We start from the raw sequence: 13,466 nt of genomic DNA, 5'->3' as shown, positions 1-13,466 counted from the left end.
ATGACTTTAGGAGAACGCGAAGATACCTTTTTGAAAATAAAACCGAGCATTCTATTCGCTTTTTTACCACTGCTGAACAATGTTCAGAAAACCTAAGCCGCTTTGCCTAGTGCTTTGATTGCACATACATTTTTTAGAAGATTTGGGACCCCCACGTCTTCCACTTGAATATCGTTGAGGATTTTATTACCCCATGCAACACCCGTACATTGAGTATCACTACCTCCATTAAAAACCGACGCGAAAAAGTCATTGAGAGCACTAGACATGCCTACATTGCTCTCTAATATAGACCCTCCTATCGCGAGAGGGCCAACTGTCCCCTTACATCCATTATTGACGTATCTAAAAATGATTTTGGGTCAGAGCCAATGTTATCTGCCAACCTAGATTCAACTTACTTTTTACTTCGCTTATCGCTTTCTTCAACGCTCTTCTTTTATCAGTAAACAACGATAGTCGCCTCGTCCACGTTTATACTCTCTGAATGCTCTTTTCTTTTTAAGATAAAGGTTACGCACGCTATCCGGGAATCATAGAAGGTGCGATGTACAAACACGATTTTTTCGAACAAAGGGTATGACGTCGTGCAAAACAGATGACAGCTTCGTTCTAAATTCTTCCCATTGACTTACCAACCCGACTGATTCTAACCGGTCTTTGAAAACTTCCGGTAACCGTTTCCTTAAAACATCAAAGTTATTTCTCCGAAAAACAAGGAACCAGTCACTTATTATCAACCTTACCCGATGAAAGTTACAGTGAAAGCTGACGACACGATGATCACTGGAAGAAAACTCGTCATCATATTCAACACCGAAACATATTCAACAAGATCCTCGGAACTAGTAAGAACTAAATCCAAAATAGCAGTACCCCTAGTGGCTTCTGATACAAAAAATTATCGAGCACTAACTGTAAGAAAGTCTCTTTAATATTGATCTCTAGCTGAAAGGTTCTCCTAATCTATACTCGGGTAATTGAAATCCCCTAGTATGATAACCCTTTTACGCTTACACATGTAGGAGATTTCATCATGAAATTTGGCGATGTAGTTTGGATCCCTATTTGGTGGATTGTAACAAACCCCAACAATAAGTTTATCATGTCTTTTGTTTTCAAGCTAAACCCATATATAGTTTTAATATCTCTTCTCTGCACGTTACATTCTCTAGCCTTCAAACATGATTTCACGTATATCAACACTCCACCCTTTTTCCTATCAGATCTATTTCTCAAAAAAGTATCGTATCCTGAGATGTGTAAGAAAGATTCATCCCCATCGTTTGCCCAAGATTCTGTAATGGCTATAAAATCCAGGCCCTCCACAACTATTCTAGTTTCTAGAAAATCTTTATTACCCAAACTACTGGCATTAATTAGCACACATTTTAATTCGCCCTGTAATGTAGTGTCAATCGAGAAGCCATCCAAGTCAGAGGTGGGTAATTCCTCGTCAATATTGTTGCTATTATCATTAACTAACCCGCATTCCTGTCTACATGGTCTGGGAGTAAAAAAATCTGTGCCTAAGAATATCGTAAACGTCCCAAACCTCCCCCCTATTCAGATGAGTCCCATCCCAACGAAGCTACCTATCGGTAAATGTGGGAAGCTCCAAGAATGTGACCCCAAGTGAGGAGCAAAATTGAAATTGTGGATCTTACTCCTATACCCCTACTACCCCTTGGCAGTACTGGAATCACTGCCACATCTGAACCCCCCCTCCCGAGCGGATAATAGTAAGTCCCGGTACTATGACAGAGACTCACTAATATCTGATATGGTCGGATATAGTGATATAGAAAATACTCACAATATAAAAACATGGTCGTCCAGTCTTCTAATTGAAAATTGTTGCTCAGTTTTTCCCTGAGCCCAACAAAAAAAATTCTCCGTTGCTCTCTCTCGAAATGTAATATTAGCCGAGATATTTGTATTCAAAAAGTGCTAGAAATGAGGGAAAGAACAGGAAGTATTGAAAAACAAATTCGAGAAAACATTTGGAAAAAAACAAACTTGTGCAATGTTGAAGTTTATTTAAGCTTTCCCAAAGTTTGAGATGTCTTTTTAACTTTAAATCAGCAATATATCAGCGTTCCTTGCACTTGGAACCATGGATTTTTTTTGTTGGGCTAAGAAGAGATAGGGTAATAACTCTGCAATTATATAGAAGTTAGAGTACAGGGGGACCGTATAAAAAATAAAGTACGTATACGATTTCTAGAGGGGAAAGATATCTAAAATGGGCAAGTTATTTGGGTTACTTTTTTAATTGAAAGTAGAGTATGTTTTTACGGTTCCAACGGTTCAACAGAGTGTATAAGGATAAGACTTTACACCCTGTATATTGAACGGCAAGTTGGCCACCTTTGGCATAATGCAACGTGCTGTCCACGCACGCGTTTTTCACGGACACTGTTGCATACTAAATTGCGGTCAAGACATTATCAAATTATAAAATAACTTCGTTCTTTCTCCTAGTTCATGATGTGAAACTCTTACTAATACTCATCCACATTTTCCGTTTAAAGCTTTTTCCCGCTTTGCATGTTTTCATGACAGTTTTTTCAAGAAACGTTATATGCGGTATCCACTATATAGGCTGATCTAGAAAACAGAATCCTTGAATAAAAGAAAATAATGACAAAGCTCAATAGTAGTTCGAAGAACCGGAGAGAGATACTATAATTGGAGTGAATTCGCGACGAGGAAATTCGTTTTATTTCAAAACCAAGGAATTATCAACCCACACATTTCAACAGATTCATAGAATCCAATTCGATGTAATCATCTAAGCCCGTAAAGATGAGAAGTGACAACGTTTCACTGTCTACCTACGCTTCCATTGACCAATTAAGATATCGCGCGCACGCTATTAGCTCCTTCGCTCTTTGTAACACGTACTAAAAATCTATGCAAAAAACTAATGTCAAAGAGAACCAATGTCTGTCATATCTCTGTTGGACACACCCATAAGTCTTACCGATAGTCGAATCGAATACGTAATGACATGTTTACTAATGGTCTTCTTGGTCCTTTTTCCGGTTATCGTAATCTGCTTGGGCACATACGTACTGAAGGTCACCTGTCTTGACGTTGACTTCATGCATGTCAATAAGCGATTTGATAGTCGCTAAGTTGTCATTTCTGTAAAATCACCGCTTAAAACAGGGAATGGACAAAAATTTAGTTTCAGAGCTGAAAAAAAAAAAAAAAAAAATACGCGAGACATTCTCTTTAGACAAAACATTCGGATGTAGAATAAGAATAGAATTTTTATTGAAACATCTCTTCCATGGGATATATACTTGAAGGATTTTAACAAACTACTTTTACAAATATGACAAAAGATTCTTTTTCAAAATTGAATTGATTTTCAAGTTCTTACTTTGAGCACAAGCTGGGTAGGTGACAGCTAAAGCTGTTGTCACTGTTATATGAACTAAAGATGCATTAAGACAGCAGGAAGCTCAGGCACCGCAGCGTTGTGATTGCTTAACGTCTTTGTATTTGAGAGGAAGAACATGCCATCGGTCTACGAAAAAATTGTCTCTCATCCAGAACCAGAAAGAAGGTCAGTGAAAAAAATAGAATTTGTAAACGTGATCATTTACTAGTACATTGAGTTATATAATGAGTGCAGAATTTTTTTCTTTCTCCGAGTGTTCTTTTATTCTATACATCAATAGTAGTTGAAGTAATAGCTGCTAATGACAATACAGCTCATCAAACATCATCTTATGTCATCGGTCAACTAATAATGGTCATCAACTACTGATTCTAGTAATCTGTTTTTTAGAGATTTTGAGGCGATCATAGGACGCCGTGTCATCAGAATTTCCACTTGATAGTGACAATGAAAATTGATCAACGTGTTAAATTTTCATAGTTACTTCCACCAAAAGTTTTTATACAACGTTACGAGAATAATGAAATGATGCAATAATCATGAAATTTAAGTGCCACAGATGACCTAACTTGAATGAGGATATTATCATTCGAAGTCTAAAAACTCACAAGATTAAAACGTGAATGCAATAAGACTGGTATAGGATTTTTCCATGGGTTTACTGCCATAAAAAGTAATTAAATGTTACGGATGAAAGTAACCCCATAATCAAATATTACACCTTATTGCCTAACCTAGTGGTTAGGAAGCTAGCCTCTGATTGTGCAGGTCTGGGTTCGGGCATGGATGTCTACTAAAACCAACAAATTCCCTGGACGGATCGTAATGTTCTCTTGGGAATACGTGATGATCACGTTAAAAAAACCACACACATTATTTAATTTCAAATTGAATGAAAACATTTGTGATTGACGAATGCTAAAACCAAATAAAAATAGTAAATTGCAAAATTTTAAAACTAAAGTCAGCGAACGATTTTTTTCAACGATGGAATTAATGACATTGCAGATCAATGACGCGAGCAGAGCAACGCTGGGAATTTGAATGTATGATAAAACATGATTTCGGTTCTGATCCACGCATTAAACATAAATAAAACGAGCACAAAAACACATATTAGCATACAAAACGGAGGTAAATGCACCTATCCAAAAACAGAATACATCATTTAACCTTGGGCTCCTCTCAGTTCGATGAATTATTGGCCGGAAATTCGCGCTGCTACAGTATATATTCGCCCCACGGGTTTTTAAACAATACCATACCTCAAGGTCACAACTTTTTTGGTGGAAAGCATGCCAAACTAGGTATTTGCACACAAAAAACTACGGATCTAGATTTAGAGTAAAAGTGAAGAAATAAAAATACGAGCAAAAGTGCTTATTTATTGAATCATTGAATTACTGCAGAGATTTATGTGCATAGTTGAGCCAGATATAGTCAAACGTTTTGCTGATGTGCTTTCTTTCTCTTTTTATTCTTTACTGCTGTTAAACAACCCATTCATATTATAGTTTGGGGTCGAGAACAAACTCCCACGCAAGCTACAATCGAGTCGGAAAACTACAGCAAACTTCTTCGGGAATGATTTTCTATGGGTGGGTAGTAACGATAATTTGCAATGTAATTGGATTGAAGACGGAAAGAATGCTATACGGTTTTTGTGAACAATAACCTCTTTGGCAAAGATGTACCATGTGTCTTGACCTATCAGCTCAAGCCCATTTTTTTCAAAAAACCCATAATTTTACAGGCTTGAGGCTATCATACCAATGCGCTTAGGTTAACTTTCTTTTCGAAAGACATAATCTGCAAGAAAGTTTTTACGAAAATTATTGTGTAACACTCAAATGTGAACAAATCAAAATTAAACTCTCTTGGTTCTAAGCAAGCGTTTTGTATTGAGTCTAGACACCCGAAACTGCAAAGATTTAAATAAATATCATCTACCCCAATACTGCAATCTAGATAGTCAAACATAACTGTTTAAAAAAAAGAATAAAACAGTCTGAAATCTTGTAAATCTTTTAATTATTATTTATCTTTTAATATATTGCATTCTACACGTATCCACAATTAATCAAATTGATAACCAAAGCTACATTGAGTTAAAATTTGATTGTCATCGATAACAAATAGTGTAAAACAGAACTTCTCAAACTTTTTATCTACAAACCCCCAGCCCAAACTCAACTCATAGTATCCTATATTATATTCATAGCTTCTACCGCCGCCCCCCCCCCCGGACCATTATATCCCCCCACAGTGGACAATATTGCCAACTTTGAGAAACACCAGAGGAAGCTTTTATAGTATTCCATTTGATGATGAACAAATCATTTATCATGTGTGCGGAATTCAGAAGAAACAATATTCCAGCATCCATGGCTTTAACAACGAATAAGCCTATTGTATACAGGGTGATTCAGAAAAGATAGGAAAAACTTTAAGAGGTGATAGTACACATCAATACAAACAATTGTCATCAAAGCATGCATTGTCTAACATGAAACGCAAACGCACTAGCGCCATAGGCGGTGTACTATCACCGGCGCAAATAAGTATTGTATGAATACAAATACAAATACAACGCCACAACAGGCAAATTGCCCAACGAGGTGGCTGACTTAAGAACATCATGGATCCCCGAGCCCCCCCCCCCCCCCCACTATTTATACAAGATATAGGAAACTGGATACAATGTACAGATGATTTTTGGAAGGAAAATTCATATGCCTCTACGGGGAATCGAACCATCATCCCTTCTCAATCCAGTGCGCTAACCAATCAATGTGTAAATGCCCATTTTTTAAGAATTCAAAAGTTCTAGGCAAGACTTTTATATTAGAACAAGAATAATTTGGGTTTTCAGGTTTTCAGGATCCAAATGGATCAAATAGTGTTAGCAAAAACGTTATGTTTCCATTTATTTATCTATGGCCCAGTGTTTCTCAAAATGAAAATCGTCTCCTGGGGATGCTTGGGAAAGATGGAATGTTCCAGATGTTAGAAGCTAGGGGATATAACATAGGATTTTATGGGTTGGTGGGGGGATAAGGAAAAAAAACATTCTCAAGAAGGAGGCAGTGGACCAAAAAGTTTGGGACACTCTGATCTACAACATGTGTGTGTGTGTGAGAGAGCAGGGCTGTTTCAAGACAACACTCTCCCCCACAAAGAGAAGAGGGGCTGCCTCTAGTTTAGGGGAGTGTTGTTCAAGAGCATCATTATTCCTCTGACAAAGTGATATTTCTGAGGACCCAACCTGGCTATCAATATCTGCCTACCAATTTACATGGTTGCTCTAAAAAATTTTATAACCACAGTTCATTTTCATAAGGACTTCTTTGCACTTAAGCCGCCCCCCCCCCCCCGGCCATGCCTGGCTAGGCCCATGCTTCAAGACTGCACAGTGTGTAAATCGAACTCGGCAATGAAGAGAAAATTAATAAATACTTAATTAATTTCACATAAAAAATTAATTTGAGATTAATGAATGTTCCGAAAAGATCCCGCAAGTTCTAATGGACCATTATCTACACCCGTGGGAAAGTTCAAGTTCGTTTTCAATGCTTGGTTGAAAAATAAAAAATACTCGACTATCGAACCCTTGTTTTTTGGTAAATGTCACTCGATAAACCAACCGTTTGATCCCAGCCCAATTTGATTGTTGTTCCGCTATTGTTTCGAGTCCATTCTAGGAGAGGAAATTGTCATCGATGTGTGAGTTGAATGTGAGTAAAAGGGAATTGAAGGTAGTTCATTGGCTTCATTCGAAATTCGGCGTGTTTTCACGGAATGGTCTGAGTTTGATAACGAAAACAGCAGCATTGTTTATCCAACGGCAGGAACAGTAACAGCTGCAACAACAACAACGAGTGTTTTCTGAAACTGAACAAACTTCAAACTTCCGTTGTTGGAAGGAAATTCTTCTAACTGCATTAAGTTTTGTCTCTACTTGTTCTACAATGTCTGATCGCGGATAAAATTTTTCATTGTATTCTACTGCGGAAGCGCATCCAGGGCTACATGTTTTCGAGAAACGAATATAGCTTCGATGAAAATCTGTTGAAAATGCTCGAACTTCTATACAAAAAATCTATACGAAACAAATTTCATTTCCTAAAATGTTGATTCTGTGAACAAGTTTGTTTGAATACAATCATATTTACATTACAAAATATACTTAAAAATATTGGCTTAATAAGAAAAAATCTAGTATACCTCCCAATTATGTATAAATTTATTAAAATTAAATATAAATTCTAATGTAATAAAGTAATAAAATCTGGAAGAAATACCTCCAATTCTAATTCAAAAATTGTAGAAACATTCGGAGAAATTGCAATTACGCAAAATTTTATAAATGGCCATTTTAAAATATTAAAAAAAATCTAGATGCCGGAAAATAATTATTTTATAATTCTGTAAGAAACGGTTTTTAAAAGTTTCAAAATGAAACTAAAGTTATACTCGAACGGTAAAATTAACGAATTTAAAATTAAAAGCTTCCAGATGAAACAGCAATTACATTTTAAAAAAATCATTGATTAAACAATTTTCAAAGAAGATATTTTTTCATCTTTTCCATATATTTTCCTAAATTTATATGTATGATTTATGATTTCATTCTAAATTTACTGTTCTACAAGTCATTGTTTCAGTTTTCATTTATATCGAAGTAATACTGCACTTAATTTTTCCGGTAAATTGAAAAATGTGAATGGATATATAAGCCGTTCTATTTGCTCTTAAAATTCCCGAAATTATTTTTGGAAGTTAAAATAAATTTTCTTTTCAAACAATCCAAATTGATTCGTGAAGAACGTAAGAGTCCGTATCAACGATCACAAAAAATACTAAATAGACGAATAAAAGTTAATCTAATACTAACAATTCGATTTTGTTCTAATGTATTTTAGGTGGCTAGTATCTTTATTATATATACTTACAGTAGTAAAATTATATTTTGATGACGTCCAATATTGAAATGATTGAATTTTGATTCAAATCTTTAACCCTCTATGGTTAACCCCCACTCCATAAAAACATATTAGAAACTTTTTTTAAGAATGCGGATGCAAATGGGTACTGTTGGCATATTTTCAATGAAACAATACGTCAACATGGCAATTTAATAGAGTGAATTTTTTAGTTAGTTACAATGGATAGTTAGAAAGGTTTTTAAAATTTTTTTGATCTGCATTATAACCGCCACATTGTAAATAAAAGCATGTTTAGAAATATTTCGGGATGACCAAAAGAAAGCAGATGAAGTTTGAAGAAATATCTCGAGATTGCCGCTGTAAGAGTTAAGGGTAAAACAAATAGTTTCAATTTATTTTACTGTAGAACAGATAAAATCTTGCTTAACAAATCGTAAATAGCTGCTATCTTGGATTTTATACATAAAAAAAAAAAATTGTACTTCTATAGTCGTATTTTATATTGAAAAGAAAGTAAAAAAGATAAACTTCCTAAAATATTAAAAAATATTGAGAAAGGCAATCGGTTTAGTGGGTTTTTTGGCCATGTGTTTGTCAAATATACAAAGGACAATGGAGAAACTTAAAAAAACCAAAAAATCAATAGAAACCTTTTTAAACATAGGATTAGAAAAGACACAAAATAATGAGAAAATGAATGGACTATGAATTAGATGTGCTTGTCTATATATTTCCATCAATGATTTTCACGAGACACATCCATGTTTGATTCGAATGTTGATCCCGATGTTTGATTTGAATTATTACTTTCAGCTTCGCACTCGGGAGTAAACATCAATGTTAATTTCGAAAAGAAGAACAGTCATTACACAAAATTTTATTTAAAAAAAATCTCAATTTGATGCGATTTTATAAATCTCTGAACACCTGAAGCTTCAGCAGCTCCCAAAAAATGACACGGACAAGGAATCAATTCTTTCTAGATAAAAAAGTACTGCACATACATAACCGAGTTTTTTATTTGAATAGCACTGAAAGATATACTTTCTAAAATATTAAAGAAATTGAGAAAAGAAATCGGTATAATGGGTATTATCGGTATAATTTTAATTATTTAAAATGGCAAAAAATTAAGGGTAAAATATGAAGTTTTCTTTTATTAGACAAAAAATCTTGCTTAGCAAAGTTGATAAATGTTACCTTGAATTATATTTCCGATTCCCTCAATTTGGTGAAATTTTATAAATCTCTTAACACGTACAATTTCAGCAACTCTAAAAATGACACCGAGAAAGAATGAACTCTTAGCAGATACAAAAATATTGTACTTATCATAGAGCCTTATTTTGTACTTAAATGACACTAAAAGATGTACATTGTAAAATATTTAAAAAATTGAGAAAATAAATTTTTAATACGAGTTTTTTTTTTCATGTACTTGCCGTGTATATTCAAATATACACAGGATTAATGAAAGCCAACGGAAAAGAATAGCGAAAAGCAACAGGTGATTAACAGGGGGAAAAAAATGAAACGTTAATTATAGTGTACTCACAATTTTCTTTGTATATATGTGATCTTCCACACGCCGACACTTATATCCACCTCATTGATGAACGAACAACAACAATAATAGTTTTCCCAATCAGTCAAGAAACATTTCCTCCCGCTTTTTTTAAATCAAAACAATCACATATTTATACTAGACACACCAAACATCATCATGCACCAGTTGTGTGTGTGTGCCTTTCTTTGTTAAGCGAGTGAGTTCACTGGGCTCTTCCTCGCGTGCTGTTTCCACGCAGCAAGCAAGTGGCAAAGCTTTTTGGGCGATCTTGGCGACCAAAATACACGCTGCCTTGTCGAGAATTGCGTGTGGAAAGAGAGGAACAACAGAAAAAAAGTAAAAAAGGCACTTTTTAGGGGTTCCATATCCACGGGGTGGATCAGTACCCTACAGTTGTGGAATATTTTTTTTCCCATCGTGCTTAGCGGTTCGCAGGTTCGTATTCAGCTCAATGACTCACGGCATTACTACTGCGAATATTATATGCTAGGAAATTGGGGGGGGGGGAGGGGCATCCTCTTTTTTTCTCCCCTCTCTATGTCTAACATGTCTGGTCTTGGAAAAGTTCGCCAAGTTGACTATCTTGAGATAGAGAGGAAACTGCCTGCCCACAGGATGGCGAAAAAACCTGTTGCTTTGTGTGCTCCTTGCCTCTATTTATTTAATTTATTTTTTTAATCGGGTTTTCTCTTGAATGATTAAGTTGATATATCCAGTGATTGTTATTAAATATGGATTCACAGGAATGATGAGTATCTATCTAGTTTCTATCACGAAGGGTGGGGGGGGGGGGATATAGGAGGTTGATTTATCGCTTCTGGATTGTGTATGATGTATTTTAACGGTTTTCGTAGGCGTGTAGAAATTTATTTCATTCTGGAGAAAACAGACATAGGAGATTCTTATTTCAGTAACATCCCGAAGTTAGGTGAGACCGTGCGTAAGTCGGGGGGGGGGGTGTAATTTTACAAATACAAGGTCACAACAGGCAATATGACCAACGAGATGGCTGAGAAAAAGATGATCATAACAAATATGGATGTCATATATTTCTAAAATATAGCAACCCCCAATTAAATGAAATTATAAAAACTAAATACTATATACACAATGATAAAATATAATACAATGCCCACATACAGATATTTAAATATTTATGGTTGTCGTATCTATGGATAGCTTCTTGATTTATCCCAACTTGTTTAACATATTTGTTTTTAAACGTGTAATTTTGCATAAAAATGCATAAAATATAGGGTAGTTGGGGCTAATAATTTAAAAAAAACACGTTTTTTCAAAAAAAATTGCAATAAAAACTGCAAATTTTCCTGCATATACATAACCTTTCATGTGGTCCCGTGTATATTTTAATATACATGGTAAATATATGATCGAAAAACTCATTAGTATTTTAGAAATTCCATATCTGAGTGTCATTTCTGTACAAAATACGGCTATATAAGTACGTATAGTACTTTTTTTTTAATTGAAAGAGTTAATTCCCTGTCGGTTGCATTTTTGAGAGCTGCTGAAATTTTACGTGTTCAGGGATTGACAGAAGACACCAAATTGATAGAATCTGAACTAAAACTCAAGGAGAAACAAACTATTCAACTTTGCTGAGCAAGATTTTATCTGTTTACAGATAATAGTAAAATAAAAGGAAACTGTATTTTTCGTCCATATATATATATATACAAGGTGATTATAATTGGAGTTACCGTGTACTCTGAGTAGTTTTTCTCAAAAACTGCTTATCCGAATACAGCCAAATTTTTAGGATATCTTAATGGGACCACAGGAGAGATTTATGAAATTAAAAAAAAATCATATTTCGACCACCACGTGAAAAAGTTGCGCTTTTTTATTGTATTTTACATTTTCCCATGGTCCATATAGCGTATATATAAAGTTTCAATGGAAAACGCCCTCAGAACGGGGGCTACGTAGTGTCAGTATACTGAAACTGCTCAGACCTATGTAGCGCCCGTTCTGGAGGGCGTATTCCATTGAAACTTAGCATATGCGCTATATGGTCAATGGGGAAAAAGGAAAATGTAATAAAAAAGCACCACTTTTTCACCTCGTGGTCGAAAATTAGACTATTTTTTTAATTACATAAATCTCTCTCCTATGGTCCCATTAAGATATCCTAAACATTTGGCTGTATTCGGATAAGCAGTTTTTGAGAAAAACTACTCAGATTATGGGAACTTTAATTATAATCACCCTGTATATATATATATGTATATGTGTATATATATATATATATATATATATAATTAACCATTTCAACTTATTCAAAAGTCCATTCCAATTGATAAATTGCTGTGTGTTGTTTAATTAAAAGTATGCTAACAGCACCTATTTACATTTGATTTTGCAAAAGAAAAAAATAATTAAATACGTTGAAACGGGGTTGAACCATAGACGGCTAAAAAATTACCATAAATGCTTTTAAACTACTCCAAAGCAAACACGGGTTATGCGTAAGGCAATGTTTGATAACACTTTGGTCGAACAAGAATAATTTGGTTTCTTGTGTTGAACAAGATGATTTTGTCATTAATTTATTTTATTTTTTTTTGCATGAAGTCAATAAGTCAAGCAAACTTTAAAGGGAGTCGAAATTAATTAGAGTGGCAGTGAGTGACCGGGTGCATTGTCAATAAATATTCAATAGCACCATTCTGAACTCATTTTTTTTTAAGATCGGCAATAACGTTTGACTCAATGTATTAAATGGTGAACAATCCAATCTTCAAAAATGGAAGTTGTCATGATTCCAAATAGTTCAAATTGATTTCCAAAATATCTGGCAAAGTTTATATTTTCAGCATGGCTACAATACGGTGTTCTGATTGTATGGACAATACATTTTTACCTCATTATCGCATCATAATTAAAATATTGTTTCTATTTCAGCTATAATCACATAACGATTACAAATTGTGCTAAATTCAAGAAGAAATCATTTTTTACAGAGAAAAAATCGCGTAGTTCAGAAATAGCGTAAATCGGGGTATTACTGTATTATCGTATACAAATTTTCTACAGTTAAAGAAAACTGGGAGTAACCTTGTTTATTTCACTAGAAATTACGGAAAATATGGTATTAAAAAATAAGTCCTAAAAATACTCGAATACTCTAACTTCCTAGCTTTATAGGTACATATTTCAATTATTCTAGTTGATTAGCAAATTCTTTCTTTTGCTCCTGTACAGAAAAACCCCAACTAGAATATTTTATTTTGAGGAATGAATGATATTAAAATTCGCAAGCTCTCTGTAAAAAGTGATAGATTTTCCTACTACTAACTTTTGTTTCTATAATTTTTCGTGACAGAAAAGGAATCGGGTAAGAATTTGCTTTCTACCACTCTGTTTTTGATTATAAATTCCCATTGAGACGCTTAATATCAACTTCGAAAATTCATTTTCAGACATTTCACCTTTGAAAAAAAGAGGAATGCATGCATTTTGCATTGAGATTTGTATATCACAGAAAATCGACATGTATTTCTTCCCCAAGTATAGTGGG

The 13,466-nt window shown here is 34.5% G+C and overlaps 1 protein-coding gene across 6 annotated transcripts in view; it reads right to left on the bottom strand.

Annotated features, from left to right (window-relative positions):
- The window catches only part of LOC149072716 (uncharacterized), a 456,665-nt gene that overhangs the window by 206,075 nt on the left and 237,124 nt on the right, over window positions 1-13,466 (bottom strand). For 2 of the 6 annotated variants that reach the window (XM_089247010.1, XM_089247011.1), the window contains exon 1: window positions 9,914-10,381. The exons of the other annotated variants lie outside the window; for them this stretch is intronic. The gene's annotated coding sequence lies outside the window, so the exon portion shown is untranslated. Of the gene's footprint in view, window positions 1-9,913; window positions 10,382-13,466 lie in introns of those variants that run through there. 6 annotated transcript variants of the gene reach the window in all.

Source organism: Pholcus phalangioides, unplaced genomic scaffold (assembly GCF_987345545.1).
Source record: "Pholcus phalangioides strain wild (caught in Gottingen) unplaced genomic scaffold, Ppha-v1.0 ptg000017l_1, whole genome shotgun sequence".
Classification (NCBI taxonomy): Eukaryota; Metazoa; Arthropoda; class Arachnida; order Araneae; family Pholcidae; genus Pholcus; species Pholcus phalangioides.
The sequence above is the reverse complement of the archived record's forward strand: the minus strand, read 5'-3'. Positions and strand labels throughout refer to the sequence as shown.